The sequence below is a fragment of the Camelus ferus genome, chromosome 30 (assembly GCF_009834535.1).
Source record: "Camelus ferus isolate YT-003-E chromosome 30, BCGSAC_Cfer_1.0, whole genome shotgun sequence".
Lineage (NCBI taxonomy): Eukaryota > Metazoa > Chordata > Mammalia > Artiodactyla > Camelidae > Camelus > Camelus ferus.
In genome coordinates, this window is record NC_045725.1 from 23,020,325 (window position 1) to 23,039,493 (window position 19,169).

A 19,169-nucleotide genomic window follows, 5' to 3' on the forward strand; every position below is an offset into this window, starting at 1 on the left:
TTTTAAATTAATAAAACTTTTTTTTATTGAAGTATAGTATATGTATCTATTCTTTTTTCAGAATCTTTTCCATTATAGGTTATTCCAAGATATTGAATATAGTTCCCTGTGCTGTACAGTAGGTCCTTGTTGTTTATCTATTTTATATATAATAATGTGTATCTGTTAATCCCAAATTCCTACTTTATCCCTCCCCCTCTTCTCCCTTTGGTAACCATAAGTTTATTTTCTATGTCTGTGAGTCTGCTTCTGTTTTGTAAATAAGTTCATTTGTATAACTTTTTTAGATTCCACATGTAAGTGATATCATATATTTGTCTTTCTCTGTCTGACTTCACTTAGTATGATAATCTCTAGGTCCAACCACATTGCTGCAAATGGCATTATATCATTCTTTTTTGCTGGGTAATATTCCATTGTGTGTGTATACAATCTTTTTTATCCATTCAGCTGTTGATGGACATTTAGGCTGCTTCCATGTCTTGGCTATTGTAAACAGAGCTGCTATGAACACTGGGGTGAGTGTATCTTTTGGAATTAGAGTTTTCTTCTTTTCCAGATATACGCCTAGGAGTGGGATTGCTACAATATATGGTAGTTCTATTTTTAGTTTTTAAAGGAACCCTGTGGGACATTTAAATGGTTATGAGACTAACAGGGGAGAATCATTTATTCCAAATATTTCATGCAATCAAGTTATGCTTATCTATTTTATCTATTCAAATATGTCAAAATATGTCATTTAAAAATACTGAAATAGTTCAAACATATAAAAAAAGGATATATTCATTCATTTAACAGCTATCTTCTGCAAGTCTACTACATGCCAGCAACTGACCACTACGCTTAGGATACATCAGACAACTCTGTAGACGGGATCCCTTCCTTTATGGAGAATACGTTCTGGCAGAGGACACAGGCAATAAAGAATTACTGCAGAGATAGCCTTGAACAGACGATAGGCAATGGGTCCCTGTGACCAACAGGGGACAGGGTTTAGATAGTCCCTGTGTGGTAGTGGGCAGGAAAGCAGACTGTGGGTCTAGATGTTGGTGGGGGTGGGTGGATGTAGTCGGGGAGGGGGGAGGCGCAGGAAGTTCTGATTGGTCACTGTGCTCTGAGAAGCAGGAAGCAAGGTCAGCAGAAAGTGAGGATGGGGGAGGGGGTGATGGAGATTTGAGGACAGAAGCTGGAGGTGTGAAAAGTTTATCTATTTAGTTCAGAATATGATGTAACAGGTATTTATTAACAACCACTGAGATCAAACAGATAACATTTTTCTGTACTTTGTTCAGATTTTTTTTTTTTAAGTGAAGAGTTACAGAGATAGTCAAAGGAACTCTCCACTGATGGTTTAGCCTTGCCGTCCTCCCAAAGACAACCACTCCCTTGAAGCTGCAAGTTGTTCAGGTTATTAGTGTTTAAGTTGGATCTTAAGATGCTTGTCCCTCTGAGAAACTGAGTTTCACAGGTTTTCCCCTCTCCCACTGCTTTGATTGCTTTGCTTTTTTCAATTGTGGTAAAATATACAAAACAGTATCATTTTAACCTACATAAGTGTACGATTCAGTGACATTATATCCACACACAAAGCTGTGTAACCATCACCACTATCTCGTTTCATAACTTTTATGTCATTCTCAACATAAACTCCATACCCATTGGACAATACCTCCCCCTCTTCCCCTCTCCTCTACCTTTGGTAACCCAGTTCCACTTTCTGTCTCCATGAATTTGCCAATTCTGGGTACCACGTATACGTGGAATTGTACTATATTTGTCCTTCTGTGTCTGGCTTATTTCATTTAGCACAGTGGCTTCAAGACCCATCCATAGTGTAGCATGTATCCAAATTTCTTTTTTATCCTTTTTGTGGCTGCACAGTATTTTTGGTAGGCTTTTAGCATCATAAAAACTTACTGCAACAGCCATAGTGTGGGTACAGGGTCAAAAGGACCCAAAACAGTGGTGATGACATCTGTCGTCCTCTTCACAGTCCCACGTCTATCTCCTATAGTCCCGAGCGCAAATCAATCTTCATAAAAATGCTTCCTGAGCTGCTTCAGTAGCATCACCTATAAGCCATGCTGAGTGTGTGTGGTAAGGCAGGATCTTGTTCCTAGCTGTGACTCAAGACCCTGGAAGGCTGCCAGGATCCCAACTCTGAGGTCATGTTTGCCGCAAATTCTCGCTGCTGGGTTGAATGGGCAGGTGCAGAGGAAGATGGCAACTGGATACCAAAAGCAGCTGCTGCCTGCTGACCGGAAACAGGGTCATCACAAGCAGGGGGTCGAGAAGAAACATTTTGGTAATGGTTTCCATCATGTTCCTCCCTGAAAGGAAAATCTTTAAAATGACAGAGCCCCCAAAAGAGAGAACGTGAATTACAGTGATTGTCATCTTTTAGAACTGTGCATTCTGTGGCTTCTTGCATGGCTTTTGAAATTTGAAAGCCTTGGATTCAGCGATACTACAGTTGAAACTCACTTGGTCGTTTTATCTCAAAAATTGTGGTTTCGAAGAAATTCTGCTTCACTTTCCAGGTGTCGATCCTCAGAACTAATGCTTAAAAAACCTATTTTCTAAAATTCTTAAAATGAGACCTTATTTTTGAAATGAGAAAAAAACGTTAATTAAAAGACTCGTTTCCATCCTTGTTAAATATAAACTGACTTGTTCTTTCTGTATTAGAGCCTATTTCTTCCTAGGCGATTCCTAATACCAGTAACAGTGAACAACTATTTTTTTAAGGTTTAGTTTATGCCAGTGCCTGGGAAGGCATGTTATACATGTCCTGACTTAATGGTCATTAACTATTCTATGAAGTAGGTGACGTATTAATTATCAATATACTTGTCTTATAAACGAGGAAACGGAGGTTTAGCACGGTTACAAAACAAACAGCGTAACCATGATTCCTGGCAGGCATTGTCCAATGCCAGTTACCTTATCCTTAGTCGCCACACTGCACCAGGCTATCAGAGGAAGTTCAGGATGGAAGGGTGACTGGAACAGCCTGGGCAAACAGCTCGCTTTACAAATCAGGAGACTGAGGCCCTGTCCCATGCCCACCGGGCTGCTTAATCACAGGACCAGCGCTGGAACTGGAGTGACCCACATGCTTTCCTACAAGACTGTTTGTATTTTCTTGTTAAACTGCTGTCTATCCAATGGCTTAAACAAACAAACAAACAAACCCTTGTAAATACTAAAACCTAAACCAGTAAGTTGAAGGAAGTACAAGCTGGGAGAGGAGGTATCATGACTTTTCTAGAAAGTGATAAATGGCTTAATGGCTTGACATTTCAAGGTATTTGTTAATCTTGCAACCACCCTGAATTAGAAGAACTTCTTCCAGAAAATTTTAAAAAATTTATTTATTTATTTAAATTTAAAATCCATTTATTTATTTATTTTTTAAAAAATGTATTCTTTTTTGTTGCGGTATAGTTGATGTACACTACTATCTAAGTTTCAGGTGTGCACCATCGTCATTCACAATTTTTAAAGGTTATATTCCATTTATGGGGTTTTTTATAAAATACTGGCTATATTCCCTGTGTTGTACAATATATCCTTGTAGCTTATTTATTTTTAGGAGGATTTCTTTAGAAGAACAGGTCTGCCAAGCCTGGCTCTTTCCTTCCAGGGAAAGCGTGGCTGGAACCAGACGAGATCTTGCAGCTCAGAGGCCCGTCAGCAGGGCTTCGGCAAAGCCAGCGGCTGAGAGGCCCAGCTCTTTACAAAACACACACACCTGGACGTGACAGCAGTGGCGGTTCCCTCTGCAAAACAGGAAAGCCTTATATAGCAAAACCTCAATTAACAGGAAGCCAAGAATCCGAACCCCTCATTAACCAATGACTCTTGTAACCAACTGATTGGCTTCTCAAATAATTGTACTGAATGTTCCTGCTGTTCAAAAAAAAACCAAACAAAACCACACAAAACCTCAGAGCTGAATTTGCACCCACTTTCAGAAAGTACAAGAGATCTTTTGATATACATTGCTGTATGATACTTGTCCCCATGGGCTACATTTGACCATTTTTATTATTAATGTCCCTTTGCCTTAATCGCTCTATTTGTGTATTATGCATTTTTATAAATGGCTTCACAAGTCCTTTTGAAACAAAACAAAACAAAAGGGTAATAATTAAAGCTACATCTTTCTGCTAAATGCAGCCTTTTTAAAAGGTCCACAAAAAATGGTGTGCTCATTTCTGACTGCTAATCTCCATCTCTGCAAGCTGCGGAAGCTTCACGTAACCTGTGTCTCCCTGCTACTGCCTGACCTGCCACATCTGAAGCCCAGCTCCGTATGTGCAAGAATATCTCCTCCTTGTCTATTCTGTCTCAGCCCCATCCAGCCTTTGGTTAGGAGGCTTGAGGAAAGCTCTATTTTTTTTTTTTTTTTAAAACTGCCTTATATTGTAATGTATCTTCTTGCAAATGCATCTTCTAAATATTTTTGAACCCATCCTAGTTCTTTATCTTCTCTGGTTCTAATTCTGTTCAGTTCTTTACTTCTCTATCAGACAATGGCAATACATTCTTTCTTTTTTACTTTAATTTGTATAATTTTAAGTTGTACAAGTCAGTGGTTTTTAGTATAGTCACAGAGTTCTGCACATCACCACTATTTAATTAAAACAGGACCTATTTACTTTACTACATGACTCTACACCAAACATATTTTGGAAAATGGCAGTTTTGAAGGGTATCTTATTTTTTCATTGTTCCTAAAAGAGAGAGGGGTTTAGTTAATTGCAGGTAACTGTAGAGAACTCCACGGGTCTCTTAGATTCCTGCAACCCAATCTATCTATGTAGGTTCCTGCCCTAAATGTTATACACTTTCTTCAGGCCTTTTATTCAGTCACCACTTTTCAAAAACACATCTGAGAAACAAACAGATACACAAAAGTGAGTCCCTGTACGCACAACAAATCAACAAGTATTACTATTCCCGCCTCTGTTCAAATAACAAAACAGCCTCCAAGCAAAACCGGTTAGATCGTAAGCAAACAAACAAGCAGCATTTAGTGTCGCTCCTGAGAAAACCTCTCTACTCACTGGTCAGGAAGACAACCAGCATTTTTGAATGTGAAGAAAAGGTTAAACTGAAGTTTGTACTCTAAAAAAGAGTAAAGTATAAAATAACTTTCAGAAAGCATTTTATTCAATGTGTGCAAAATAAATACGAAGTGATGGTCTATCTGTAATAAACTCTAATCATGTTGAAATGTCATCGATTCATCCCTGTTTATCTTTCACAAGATGTTGGATAAACACATTGTTTCTGTCCTTTTGTTTACTTACCTCTGTATGTGCTTTAGTTTCCTGAAAGGGAATTAGGACTGTGAATTTGAGCCTCACTGATGACAAGATAGCAATTTTTCATTCCAAACCAAATGGTATAAATATATTAAAGAATATTAGAGAAGAAAACCTCACTATATAAAGATACATTTAAAACATTTCTTCCCTAAAAAGAAGCTATTTCAAAGCTGTTAGAAATCTTGGGGGAGTGTACAGCTCAGTGGTAGAGCATGTGCTTAGCATGCAAGAGGTCGTGGGTTCAATTCCCAGCACCCCTGTTGAAAAAATAAAAACATAAATAAATAGAAATAAATAAACCGAATTACCTCCCCCTCCAAAAAATAAAAACTTTTAAAAGAAATCTCTTGAGAAATGTTGGAAGCAGAAAAGACGCCTAGAGTTCTTCACACCCTTTTCCCACCCATAACCTTGGGTTCCTGTCCTGCAATCTGCTGCATTTGTGTAAAACAAACCGGTCGCCACAAGAAGAACATTTTAAACATGCCAGAGAGTTCCCTGTGAGTCTGTCATCTTCAACTGTTTCACGGGAAATGGTTTCCAATTGCACTAACTCATTGTCCAACCGTCCCATCTCTTCCCCCTTTCACCCTCACTGCATCTCTCTAGTGTGTGAGGCCATTACCTATTGAATGCTCTCATCAGAACTGCATTTTGTAAAGCACTCTTTATTAATAGCAAGTTTAAAAAGAAAGAAAATCACCCATCCACTGACCCATTAAAACGTCTAACAAGAGGCAGGCGGGTGAGAGAAATAGGTAAGGGAGATTAGAAAGTGCAAATTTCCAGTTACAAAATAAATGAGTCATGGATATGAAATGTACAGTGTGGGCAATACAGTTAATAATGATGTAATATCTTTGTGTGGTAACAGATGGTAGCTAGGCTTGTCATGGTGACCATTCTGTAATATACAGAAATATCGAATCACTATGCTGTGCACCAGGAACTAACATAGTGTTGTAGGTCAATTATATGTCAAAAACAAACTTACTGAAAATACAGATCAGATTTATGGTTACCAGAGGCAGGGGTTGGGTGGGGGGCTGGGGGTGGGGAACTGGATGAAGATGGTCAAAAGGTACAAACATCCAGCTATAAGATAAATGAGTACTAGGGATGTGATGTGCAACATAATTAATATAGTTAATATGACTGAATGTTATATATGACAGTTGTTAAGGGAGTAAGTCCTTTTAGAGTTCTCATCACAAGAAAAATTTTTTTCCTTTTTCTTTTATTTTGTATCTCTATGAAATGACGGATGTTCAACTAAACTTTGCGATAATCATTTCATGATACGTGTAAGTTAAATCATTGTGCTGTACACCTTAAACTTACATAGTGCTTTATGTCAATTATATCACAATAAAACTGGAAGAAAAAAATTAAACATCAAACGAAACAAAACAACCATTTCCAATCAGAATAACCCGTCCTGGGTTCTTATGTCTTCATGAAAATTTCAGACGAGGAAGCCGAAGGCTGCTGTGTCTTGAACACACTCTGTTCCTTTCCTCAACTTGCCAGAGTTGTTGCAGGAAAAGTCAAATGTCCCTCGGGGACAATACCTCTTCCTTTATTCTTCTTTTAATTGGAAAAAGTTAAAAAAGGAAAGGAAACAACTGAACACAATACAACAAAAATTAGCACACACAAGAAAATATCAAACTTTTGTCATTTCTTTTGTAAAATAAATACCACTGATTAAGTTGAAGTCCCCTCAACCTCCTCCTTGGTCCAATCTCCCTTAATTTCTCCCTGAAAGCCACCACCGTGAGGATTTGGGTGTGGGATCTGTCACTCCATGCTTTTACTTTAGCTACAAATCTATGTTCTTTATTAGTAACATATAATATTGCTTGCATGACACAGTATAGTATCATGTCTTGCCAAGATCAGATTAAACTACCTTAATCTCTAGGGGTAAAAGAGGATAAACTGTCCTTAAATTATAACCTCTGTTTTAGAAATTGTTTCTTGAAGCAAATCTTAATTTCTGGAAAAATCAAAGTAGTAGATCTATGCTACAGACAAGAATCTGGAGGTGAACCCTTTGGCCTTGGTGACTTTACAAGGTTCTGCTAGAAAATAAAACCAGGCTGGGATTATCTATTACCTAAGATCTGTAAATCTGAGGAAAGCATCCTTTGGAACATTTCTGACTTTAGATTTCTCTGGCAAAGTAATTTTTTTTCCTACAGCTATCAAAATCTTTAGGTGGTCACACGGTGAATACATAAATACTTGCTATGTTTTAAATCCCTGGATACAAGATCTTTTGTAGTCATAGTTTTACGTGTCTAACTGTAGATGTTTCATGTTAGTGTGACACAAGTTTGGGAAATAAGATTTAAAATGCAAATTAGTCATAGTGTTTATAAATTCACCTTTTTTCTATATGGAAAAATTTAACGCTTGTCAGAAATAGGCTCTGGAATTAAAAGTTCCTCAAAGGTATAAGTTCTATACGTCAATCTTAAAGAAGACTAATAGTACTGTGAAAAATAGCTGAATACTGTAACACTTTGGAATATAATGTTGCCTCAATCAAGTTGACGAATGCAAGTTGGTGTTAATAAATCTAGTAGGCTAGCGCCACCTTGTGACTGAAATACTCAGCTACACCATGTTGGACTGCAGTGGGTAAGAACTTTCTTTCTTCTTAAAAGGTTTAGTCATTCATTCCGTTCCTGGTGTTATTGGTAATTGGATTGACAGTGTCTACCAATAGGGCGATAAGCCAGCCCTGCTTTCCCCAAAATGAGGAGCCTCCAGGGAACACAGACTTTTAAGGTTCAGAACCAGGACAGTCCCGGATAAACTGGGGCCAGTTGCTCCCCCACCTACTAAGTGTAAAGCATTGGGCACTCTGGATGTAGCAATGAATGGGACGGGCAAAGTCACTGTTTACGGAGCGTGTGCTACTGTTGGGTGAGGGGAACAGACACAGACGATGTGCAACGTGACATATCAGGTAGCTATAAGTTATGCAGGTAGTCAAGATAGGGTAACTGAAAGTCACTTGGTGGCTCTTTTAGGTTGAGTGCTTGGTGACGGAGGAGGTAGTATTTGAATTTAGCACTGCATGACACGCAGGAGGTGATCGCATGAAGATAAAAGGAAGAACATTCCAGGCAAAGAGAAAAGTTGGAATAGAGTGAGGAATAAGCTTGGTGTGTTTAAGGAGCCCAAAGGTGCCAGTGTGGCTGGAATTTAGTGGCTGTGTTAGCTTACTATGGCTTCCTGACAAATTATCACCAATTATGTAACTTAAAATTACAGGAATTTATTGCCTCACAGTCTGGAGGCCAGAGGTCTAACATCAAGCTGTCAGCAGGGCCATACTTCCTCTGAATACCCCAGAGGAAGCTCCTTCCTAGCCTCTTTCTAGCTTCTGGTGGTGGCCGGAAATCCTTGGTGTCCCTTGGCTTGCGAACGCAGCATTCCAGTCTCTGCCTCCATCTCCACGTGGTGCCCTCCCTGTCCCCATCTTCACGTGGCTTGTGCCTTTTCCTGTAAGGACATGAGTCCCTGGATTAGGGCTTACTGTGTTAATATCATCTAAACTTGATCACATCCGCAAAGATCCTATTTTCAAAGAAGTTTCACATTTATAGGTATGGGAAGGGCGGTTAGGAATTCAGCATATCTTCTCTGGGGACACGAATGAACCCACTACAGTGGACAAGAAATGGCACAAGAAGGCGACAGAGAGGTAGGCAGATCACTCTGGGATTTGCAAGGTAAGGTAAGGAATACAGCTCCTGGTGAGTTTTAAGAAGCAGAGAGATGTGATAGCATACCTTTTTAAAAGAAAGATGACTACTGCGGGGAGATGGACCACGGGAGGGTCAGAGTGGAGGAAAAGGGGGTAGGAGGCAAGCAAGGAGCCTCCCTGCAGTCTTCAGAGGAAGTAAAGCCCTGCTGACGGCTTGTTTTTAGACCTCTGGCCTCCAGACAGTGAGGCAATAAATTTAATTGCCACTGGGCAATTGTTCTCTCTTGGAGTCTCCAGGGAGCATGGTGGGCCAGGTAAGAACCAAGGTCTCCTCCCAAACGTCGTCTTTAGGAGGCAAGGAGCACTGCCCCTTTGATTTAAACATTTTTGATAATGAAGGGTATGGATGGAAGTGATGCTTTCATACCAAAAGAATGATTTACTATAATTCCAGAACCAGGCATGTTTATTAAACACCAAAGGCATTTTATTTCCTATGAAATTGTTCCAAATACACAAAACATGAAAATCAGATCTAAACACACAAGTGCTGCTACTCAGATCTTACAAATACGATTTCTGTTCTATCTGTCTCAGATTTGGGAAACAGAAAATAAAACGTTTCACAGGTGGAGTCGAAGCTCTGTTCCCGTCCCTTCGAGCCTCCTCCAGATTCACTTCCCCTCCAGGGGTCATGGGCTGTTATCACCATGATGATTCAGTTGCTGGTTACTCATCTTGACGGCTGTATTACGTTTCCTTTCCGAATATTCCAAATTTAAACATTTCCCTATTGGTGCTTATCTAGATGATTTTGGAAAAATCTTGATACTAAAATGATGCTACGGTGAACGTGTACATACGTCTTTTAGGTCACCTGGTGCAGTTTCAATAGCGTGTAAACGTGGAAGTGAACTTTCTGAGTGATGGGTTTTGACGTCTTGAAGTTTAATGGATGTTGACAAATTTCCTTTCGAAGTGGGTGTAACAGTTTACGCTCTCACCAGCGGTCTCTTCTGACCCTGTGTGCTCTACGTCTTTGCACACTCCTGGTACTGTCAGTCTTGAACACTTCTGTCAATTTTATGCATGCAAAGCCAGAGGTCATTGTTGTTTTAAGTCTTTTCACTGTCTTATTATTGGTTTTATTGAGACGTAACTCACATACCATACAACTAACTCTTTAAAAAGTGTACAAATTTAGTGGTTTTAGTTATTTTTGCTTTTTAATTGTGTCTTTTTTCTGTACAGAGTTGTCAGGGTTTGATGTAGTTAGACTCATTGATCCCTCCCACCCCGCCCTCCCCTTGATTTTTTCTGCTTTTTTGTATCTTGATGCAAGATTTCTTTCCTTAACACAATTCAAAAAAGTTATTCCCCTCCATTTTCTTCTGGAATGTAAAACATTTTTTTTCCACATTTAGGTTTTAAATGTCCCTAAAATAGACTTTTACGTATGGTGTGAACTTAGGCATCTAAATTATCTCTTTTTATGTGGATAATCAGTTGACCCCAAAGCATTTATTGGCTAGTTCATTCTCTCCCACTGATCTGCAGTGTTAGTTCAAGGATATATTGGTTTCTGTATTTACTTTCTAAAATGTTTTAACTACCCTTTTGTCTTTACTGTGTCAAAATCTCAGTGTCTTAATCATGAGACTTTATAATGATATTTCTTAGAGCAAGGACATCCCCTATCTTTTTAATAAAAGATGTTCGATTTCTTGGCCCTCTGCCTTTCCAAGGGAAATTTAACATTAGCTTGTCAAGTTCCACACAAAACCTTAATAAAATTTGAAATGCATTTTATTGAGTTCCTAGATGTATTTGGAGAGAACTGACATCTTTATTACAGTGAGTATTCCCAGCCGTGAACATGGCCTGTCTGACTGGCAGCTTCCTTAATTTTTGTCCCTGCTTCCAACTGGAGATGAATTGTCAAATAAGGCTATTTACCTCTTAGTTCTTTCTGTTTTCCTTTCTGAAGCATTTGTTCATTCATTCGCTCAGAAATATTTATCAAGTGTCTCCTGTGTGCCAGTCTCGTCAGCCGCCCTGAATCCCACTGTGTGGAAGTTCACGCAGACCTGCCTAGCCCTCCTGATGGATCTTGTTTTCTCTTTCCAAACAAAGCTTTGTTTTAAGCTTAACTGGACAGTGACCTTAAGTGTGAGTGACTACTAGGATTAATCCTTCTAATGTGTGTTTGCAATTATTAAATGGAGCTGTCAACATAAATCAGTCTCTGATTGGTGGTTTATTCCTGGGAAATATTTTGAGCTGAGTAGACTATTTTTAATTTTAAATTTTTATGTCCTTCACTTCTAATGCAGCTGCTGGAGTATAAAAGCCTGAAGAAGTCATTGCATATCCCTTTACTCATTTCCCATCTGCTCAGGGATCCACACCGAGTGGACCTCCATTCAGATGTAAGATGAGGGAGAAGCCTCTGTTGACACAGCTCATACTGAATGTCCCCGAACAAGAAATGTGGGATTCAGAGGGCTTGTGTGGGGTGTGACAGAGTGGAGGTGAGGCTCCGAAGGGGATTCTCAGATGAAGCAAAAAACTCAAGGGCAATCTTAACGGCAGAAACTCAGGATACAACACTCTGAACGGGAAGGCCAAAGCGTGATGTAAAAATGCTGTGAACAAAACATAAGGTGTTCAGCTTGGTTCGTGAGCTAGTGAAAGCCAGTACCCTTGAGAGAACAGTTTTCTCTCTACCTTATTATTATTTTTTTTGAAGATTAATGGCATTTATTTTTCCCCCAGAGAAAGAAGCAAAAAAAAAAAAAAGAAAAAAGAAAAAAAAAGTTGTGCTTAGAACAATACCTCATATCTATGCTCAACAAATATTTATTTAATTACGTTATCAACGTTCATAAAGATCCCCACCTCCATCATATACACAACATACAAGTTAAAATGGCCACCGCACTCAGAGTTTGCCTGGTTTTGGATGTTCCTGAAAGAACAGTAGAGCGTAAGGAGATAACATTGTTCCCGTTTTAAATGACACCGCAGGAAAGATGTCCTATGACGTTTTAATATTTTGAAAGCATTGCCTCTTCCTTCCTGCCATCATGGGCAAAAGGCATTTTGAAATAAAATAAAAATAAAATTTATGAAAACACTTCCTCATCTTTATGAGGATTCATTTCAACTTTTTGGAACACTTTTTAATCTTTTAACTTAAAAAATCACAAACTATTTGGACGCTCTTCCTTTAGCTTTAACCATTTGAGATCCATTTACAGCTTGCTTATGAATGCCAGCACATCGCTTCAAGCTATTTCAAATCATGCTTTTAAAGTACAGTATGTCATTTTCTGTTGTGATGATTTTAAATAAGTTTTTTTTTTTTTTTTAAGGAAGATGAAAAAGTCTCTTTTTTTTTCCCAGAATGAAATCACATTTGTACCAAGCTGGACATAGCAGATGACTGTGACACACTTTAAGATGATGAATATTTTGCACTCAGAAGTCGAAAATCCACATTTTGTGAAAATCATGTTCTGGGTTTCCTCTTTAGGTTAGTTGTGATGACTCATTTTGTCCTCGATTCTGGGGCGGTCTTAATGAATGTCTGAGTAAAGAAGAAGTGAAAGTTTTATGCCCTTTTGGATCCAGAACACTGAAGAAGCTTTTGAGAGCAGACGTTCCTTCCGTATTTATATGTGTGAAATACAAATGCACTGGCTTTTCTTTTGGTCTCTGATAAAAGTCATTCTAACCGGCCAGAGTCGGAGGAAAGTATCTAATTTTCTGTGGGTTCCGACCTTTTATTCTCTTACCTTCTCTTTTTCTCACTGTCAGCTTCTTCCTCCTTTGGTGAAAAATTTTCGTGCAGTGTAATAAAAAATAGAAAGATGGAAGAGGTAGCCGTGACCTTAAATATGCCGGCTGAGGGTTGCCCCTTGTTGTAACTCAAACAAGCGGGCTCCTGGCTCAGTGGTGAACTGATATTAGGATGAAAACGCCAGCATATACTGTCTTTCTACTTGGCCATGATGAGTGGCCCATCAAAGCCCCTTTGCACGTAATTGTTTTGTGCTGAACGATAGCTCTCGTTCTTGGTGCGGTTTTTACATTTTCTAGGACTCTTTGACCTGCTCAGTTTTTCAGTTTTCAGCGAACAATTCCTCAGTAGACAGAATACATAAATCCTCCCCTTCAGCCCAAGAGAGATTTTACGTGAAAACAAAGCCCATTGTTAATACTGGAAGAGCTGGACTCCGTCAATTCCGTTGTGGTCCAGTTTCTTTGCATTGCCACCAAGTGGTAAATCCACGAGAGTAAATTTCTCCTAGTGCTAATTCATAGGAGATCTTGATTTATGTTATGCTAGATAACCAGCTGTCATTGGAAACAGTAACAGAAAAAGCAGGTCTTTAATTTTGACTGGTCAGATGACTTTTGGTCGCCAGCACCAGATCCGTGACAATCTCCGCCAGATCCCTGACAATCACCAATGCCCGCCTCCTTGTGGTAAGTGACCTCCAGAGTTCCGTTCCCCATGCTAGTGCTATCCATTTTTCCATTTTGCCCAAGTCTTTCAAGTTTCTATATTTCTTGTGTTTTGTAAGTATTTGCAACAATCTATTTTCTTAAAAAATATATATGGCTGTTCAAAAAGAACAAAGCTCCACTCTAAACACAGTCATTAGTTTTACACTCTCAGATTACCGCTCAGGCATTTTCACAGGTGTATGTATTTCTTATGTGAATTAAATAATAATTTATACAATATTTAGGTGAAGAAACACGTAGGGACAAGTAACCGTGGCTGTCCAGTAGATGGCACCAGCTCCCAGCTTACCAATCAGCCCCCTCTAAGGTCTATTTTTAAAATTGGTGAACGGATTTCATAAGTTTGGCAGCATCTTACTTATTTCTTTGAGGAGTAGCAAATTGCCTCAGTTTACTTATTTACTTGTTTATTTTTGCTCAACTTGCATATAGTCCAAACTTCACTTTTTAAAATTCCACACGCTGAAAAGTGATATTCATTTTTGAGGGAAGTTTTTTTTAAAGGTTCTTGATACTTGTAGAAAATCTGTAAGTAAAAGTACTCTTAGAGGTACTTATGTGTTAAAGGAAAAATGTATGCATTTTTTAGAGTTTTGAAATCCTTTCTGAATTATAGCAGTAAAAAAAATTGTGATTTTTTTTTTTTTTTTTTTAGCGGATGAGGTTGATATTTTTAGCATTTAAAAAGTTTTCAACCAAGGAGGTAAGGGGGGGTGGGTGATGTGTGGAGGGATAAATTGGGAGTTCAGGATTTGCAAATACTAACTACTTATATAAAACAGATAAGCAACAAAATCCTGCTGTAGAGCAATAGCCTATAATGAAAAAGAACGTGAAAAGGAATATATATCTGTATAACTGAAACATTTTGCTGTGCACTAGAAATTAACACAACATTGTAAACCAACTGTACTTCAATAAAAAACAGTTTTCATCTTTTAATACTATTCCCATGAACTCTGAGTTCAGTGATCTCTGTGGCAATGCTTATGCGTCTTGTGCAGATGGAACAACGAGATAATAGCTTACTTCATAGGTGACAGTTCCTTTTTGTAGCAGTAACTCTGAACAGGGAGTTCCTAAGTGAACGCCATGCTTTGGCAATTGAATGGAACCGATCTAGCAACTGCACCAAGTTAACAGTTCAGTATGTCAGTGTGGATGATGCTGTCTTCCTGCTGGTTTCCAGTTTTTTAAAACAGTGTTTGGGTTTGGTATGAATGTCTTTGGAAAGTGATATTTTGAGCATCTTTAAAAATGTGTGACTTTATATTGTGAGTGTAATTGTTAATTATACACACTAAGGATATATTCACATTTGGGGGAAAGACAAAATAACCAAAATAAAAACCTATTCTGCCTTTATATGTGGCCAATTGGCTGACTTTTGACCCTTTTAACATCTATTAGAATATTTATAAGTAGTTATTCTTTACTTATTTTTAGATAAGTACCATGTTATTACCCTGTTTATTTAGTTTGCCAAAGGAAGATGGAGGCAGGTGAGCCATCACCAGGGGGTTTACAGTTAGTTGTTTGTTTCTTAGTATATATTCTCATCTAAATCACATGGAAATTCACTTCAGTATAGCTGAAGTTTCCAGCAAACTGAAATTTATTTCTTAGCCCAAAACATAAACATTAAAAAAGCCTGTATCACTTGAAAATATCTTGGATATCCTCCTACTTTCAGAGTCTACTAAATATTTAATAATATCATTCTTTGATGAGATGCCCTACTTTATAGCGTTAGTCATCTTCTTGTTGCTGCTTGTTTCTAAATGAATATTCCTATAGAGGAGCTGTGATTCATGGTTTTGTGTGTTTCATCATCTTGGTAATCTAAACACACACACAAAAAATATTTAACAACCAGTACAGCATGGATCTGGATATCAGAATGCATGCTGGCTGAAAGGACCTGTCTAACCATACCATGGTCTACTGGCTGAATATCTGCGTCTCAGTCTACTTCCTCTAGTCTGACTGCTCACCAAGTGGCGTTCTGATTACTAATTTGGACCACAGATACTTTGACTGTTGGAAGAACTTGCTCTGAGGGTTAAGTATAAGTATTCTGGTTACCAATGAAAGGATGTATTCCCCCTTCACTGTAAACGAGTGAATTGGCATTCAATCCATCGGTGACATGAGAGGTTAGTAGCTGATCTGCAAGGCTGAAGGTCAGCTGTATTATAGCAAACTCTCCAAGCTGTGAGGCCCTTCCAGAGAAAGCAGCTCACCCTCTCCTGTCCTGCTCTCATGTCTCTCTCTTTTACTTCGTTTCTATCTGCAGAGACCAAGAAAATCTAAAGGATCTTTCACGAGAAATTCTCAGTATTGATCATAGAGAGAAGTCAGGTGGCTTCTTTCGGATGAGACTCATTTCAACATAAAGAAGTTTAATGCTTTAAACTCAGAATAGAATAGTTGCTGATACTGTGAACTCTGCAGTTAAACTTTGTGGTTTTAAATCCTAGATTTTCCACTTACTAGACCTGTGAGCTTGTTGACTCTCTGTAAAATGGGAGGTTTATAAAATTCCTAATACACAGGGTTTTAGGAGGGATGAACGTACATAAAATTCTTAGCACAATCCCTAGCACATAGTCACTGCTCAATGAAAACTGTCACCAGAGTTACTTCGGTTAGGGTGTTAACCCTGAGCAAGTGTTTGTAATAGGGAAGAACAAATCTGGCTTTATATTAGATCTGTTTCTTTTTCTTTAACTTTTGTATTCAGTTGCTTTTTAATCACTAAAGGGAGGTTGCCTGTAAGCTTGAATTATACATAATGGTCCATCACTGTGAACCCTCCCTCCCAGGCAACGAGTGTTAGGCTAAAATACCTTTGTTTAGCTCACAGGAAGCATCCTGACCAGGCCCACCTGTGAGTGACTGCAGGAAGGACGATATTAACACATCCCCTCCTCTGGAGGCTGACCAGAACCAGGAAATGTTTGACTTTACTCCAGCCCCTTTGATGTAAAAGAAGCATGAATCCTAACTCAGGCAAGATGGTTCTTTGGGATATTCATCTACCATCTTCTCCATCTGCTGCTTTCCAAATAAAGTCAGTATTTGCCCCAACGACCCATCTCTCTGTCGTGCGGCCAGCAGGAGGAGTGTGGATTCGGTAACATGCTCGTAATTCCCTGTGGTGGCTGTTTCACATGTTTTACGCTCCCCTCATGGCTTCCTCTCTCCACTTCCATCCCCTTTTTATTCTGATCACCTGCCTTTTTCTTCACAGGTCAAATATCAGGTGTAATTTTTCTCAGCATCCTACCACCTTTAAATTGATTTCTACATCCTTCTAACAAAAGCGCATCACCAGACCAGAATCACCTGGGAGCTGTTAAAAATGTAAATTCTGGGGCCTCGCCACAGACCTACTGACTCAGATTTTCCGGGTAGGGCCCAATAAACTCAGATTTACCAGGCCCCTCTGCTGAATGCCACAGTTCGAGAATCACTGCTCTAAGGCCTAAGGCTCTAACATTTAAAGGCAGACCTTCTAGAGAAATGAAATCATTTCCCCAGGATGTTTGGTGTGACTCAGGGGGACTTAAAACATGATTAATGGTTGACATGGCTTGGTTCATCTTTGCACAGTAGAAACAGAATGCCAGAGGAAACATTGTGTAGAACCCGTTGGAAAGAATGTTCCTGGTGAGTACTTGGGGGCACATTGTCAATATTTGCTTCTATATCTCTTCTTTTATTAATGGTGCCATGGCTTTCAAAAATTGATTTATAATTGACAAAAAACCCCGAAATATTTAAAGTGTACAGCGTGATGATTTGATATACTTATATACTGTTTATGGAGTCCAAAGGGTGATTATTGACAGAGATCATCATAATGGGTCAGAGTGGAAGAAAGCAGTTCTGGATGAGTGCCCAGAAGTGTGCCAACTAACCTGTGACTATGTTGTATTTGTTTTACAATAAGAATCCATTCTAAGCAAGCCTATTTCCACATTTTTAATACTCCTGCATTTTATCTGTCTTCTCTGAAGTTTGGCAGGGAAGTTTCTGCATGTGACCCATACTGTGCTTGGCTTCCTTATCACTCATTCCAACCCACTTTCCCTTGCTTTCCTCTTATTATAGAGTACAGGAAGCGAAAATCCAACTTTGCACTCTCTTGCAACTAGGGTGGCTGCGTGATACAGCCTGGTTCCTGAGGGATACGCAGAAGTCTACTAGGGACTTCTGAAAAGCCTTTTGCTTTTGGATACAGATGATTCCCTTTTCTGATTCGGCTCCTCGTCGTCCTCCTGGGGAAATGGTCTTGATCAGTGAAGCTTCCTATGCAACTTGAAACGACTAGGAAGAGGCCACTATTTGAGCTGCTGAAAAAAAAAAAGCCAGCAACTGTCTACCTCATGACATCAGTATAAGAGAAAAAAAATCATCACATGCTTAAATTTTAACTATTAGTTGGGTTTTCCATTACTTGCAGCTTAACACAACCCTTTCCTTATACAGTGTCTCAGGAGACCCAGACTAAAAGAAATTTTTCATAAGTGATTTAGAGCTGAGACAGCAATAAGACAAAGAAAGATTCAAGGAGAAAAGGTGAATGACACCTGGAGACCAAGTTTAGGAAATTGAGGAACAAATTATCAGCAGGTTTCTACCTGGGGTAATGCCTCATCTGCTTCTGTTTGCTAGTTCTGTGGATGATAATTTCCATGTAAATGTTATTTCCTGTAGAGACTCAAAGAAGGCAACCACTAGATTTGTGCTGCTTGTACTGCTTCTCAATGGGGTTGCTCTCGACATTCTAGACACCATGCTTCTTCATTTTGGAGAAACTCATATGACAGTATCACAACAAGCATGTGCTCATTAAATGCCTGTCGTGCCCATCTGTTATTTTGATAAACAAAAATGTATCCTTGCATTTCAAGCGCCACCTGGGAAGGTGGCCATTTGTCAGGGTGAGAAATACTGTCCTACAGCATCTAAAACTGTGCCCTGTTCATGGACGGTATTTGGTTAAATGGCTCATAGTCAGTGGCATGCTGGTAAGCTAGCCCTCAAAAAAAAAATCCTTTGTGTCCTTTGCCAGTTACTGGGCTGTAAATATTCCAAACACAGCAATTTCATGTTATCCATGGTTTTACCACTGGCTTGTAAAATTTCTAAATATTTAATAATTGGCATTTGAGAGGTAGTGGGGCCAGCTCCAACACACCCCCATGCAAGGAGAAGTTGAGAGTTGGAAGGAACTGAGGGATCGCCTAGTACCCTCTGTTTTTAAAATAGATAATACAGGAAGGTTTGCAGTCAAATGTGTGTATTTTGCTGTGACCAGCATTCTTTGACTACAATGCCTCTCAGTTTCCCACAGAGCCTAAAGCGTGTGGGGCTTTGCCACTAAATGATAGTGGGTGATGGAAGTGACTCAGCTCGCAGATTTGGTTACAGATTCATTTCAGGCACTGTGCCTTTGAGTCTGTGAAGGTACATAAAATATGTGCATGTTATTTAGGTTAAACACAGAGGCTTACGTTTATTTGATGCTTCCCACGGTACTAAGGCTTAAAGGGGAGGGAAGAAATGCC

The 19,169-nt window shown here is 39.1% G+C and overlaps 1 protein-coding gene across 1 annotated transcript in view; it reads right to left on the reverse strand.

Moving 5' to 3' along the window:
• Nucleotides 1-3,435: 3,435 nt before the first annotated feature.
• LOC116660610 (translation initiation factor IF-2-like) overlaps nucleotides 3,436-19,169 on the reverse strand; it is a 200,484-nt gene continuing 184,750 nt past the window's right edge. The window contains exon 4 of the mRNA XM_032470451.1: nucleotides 3,436-3,785. The gene's annotated coding sequence lies outside the window, so the exon portion shown is untranslated. The remainder of the gene's footprint in view (nucleotides 3,786-19,169) is intronic.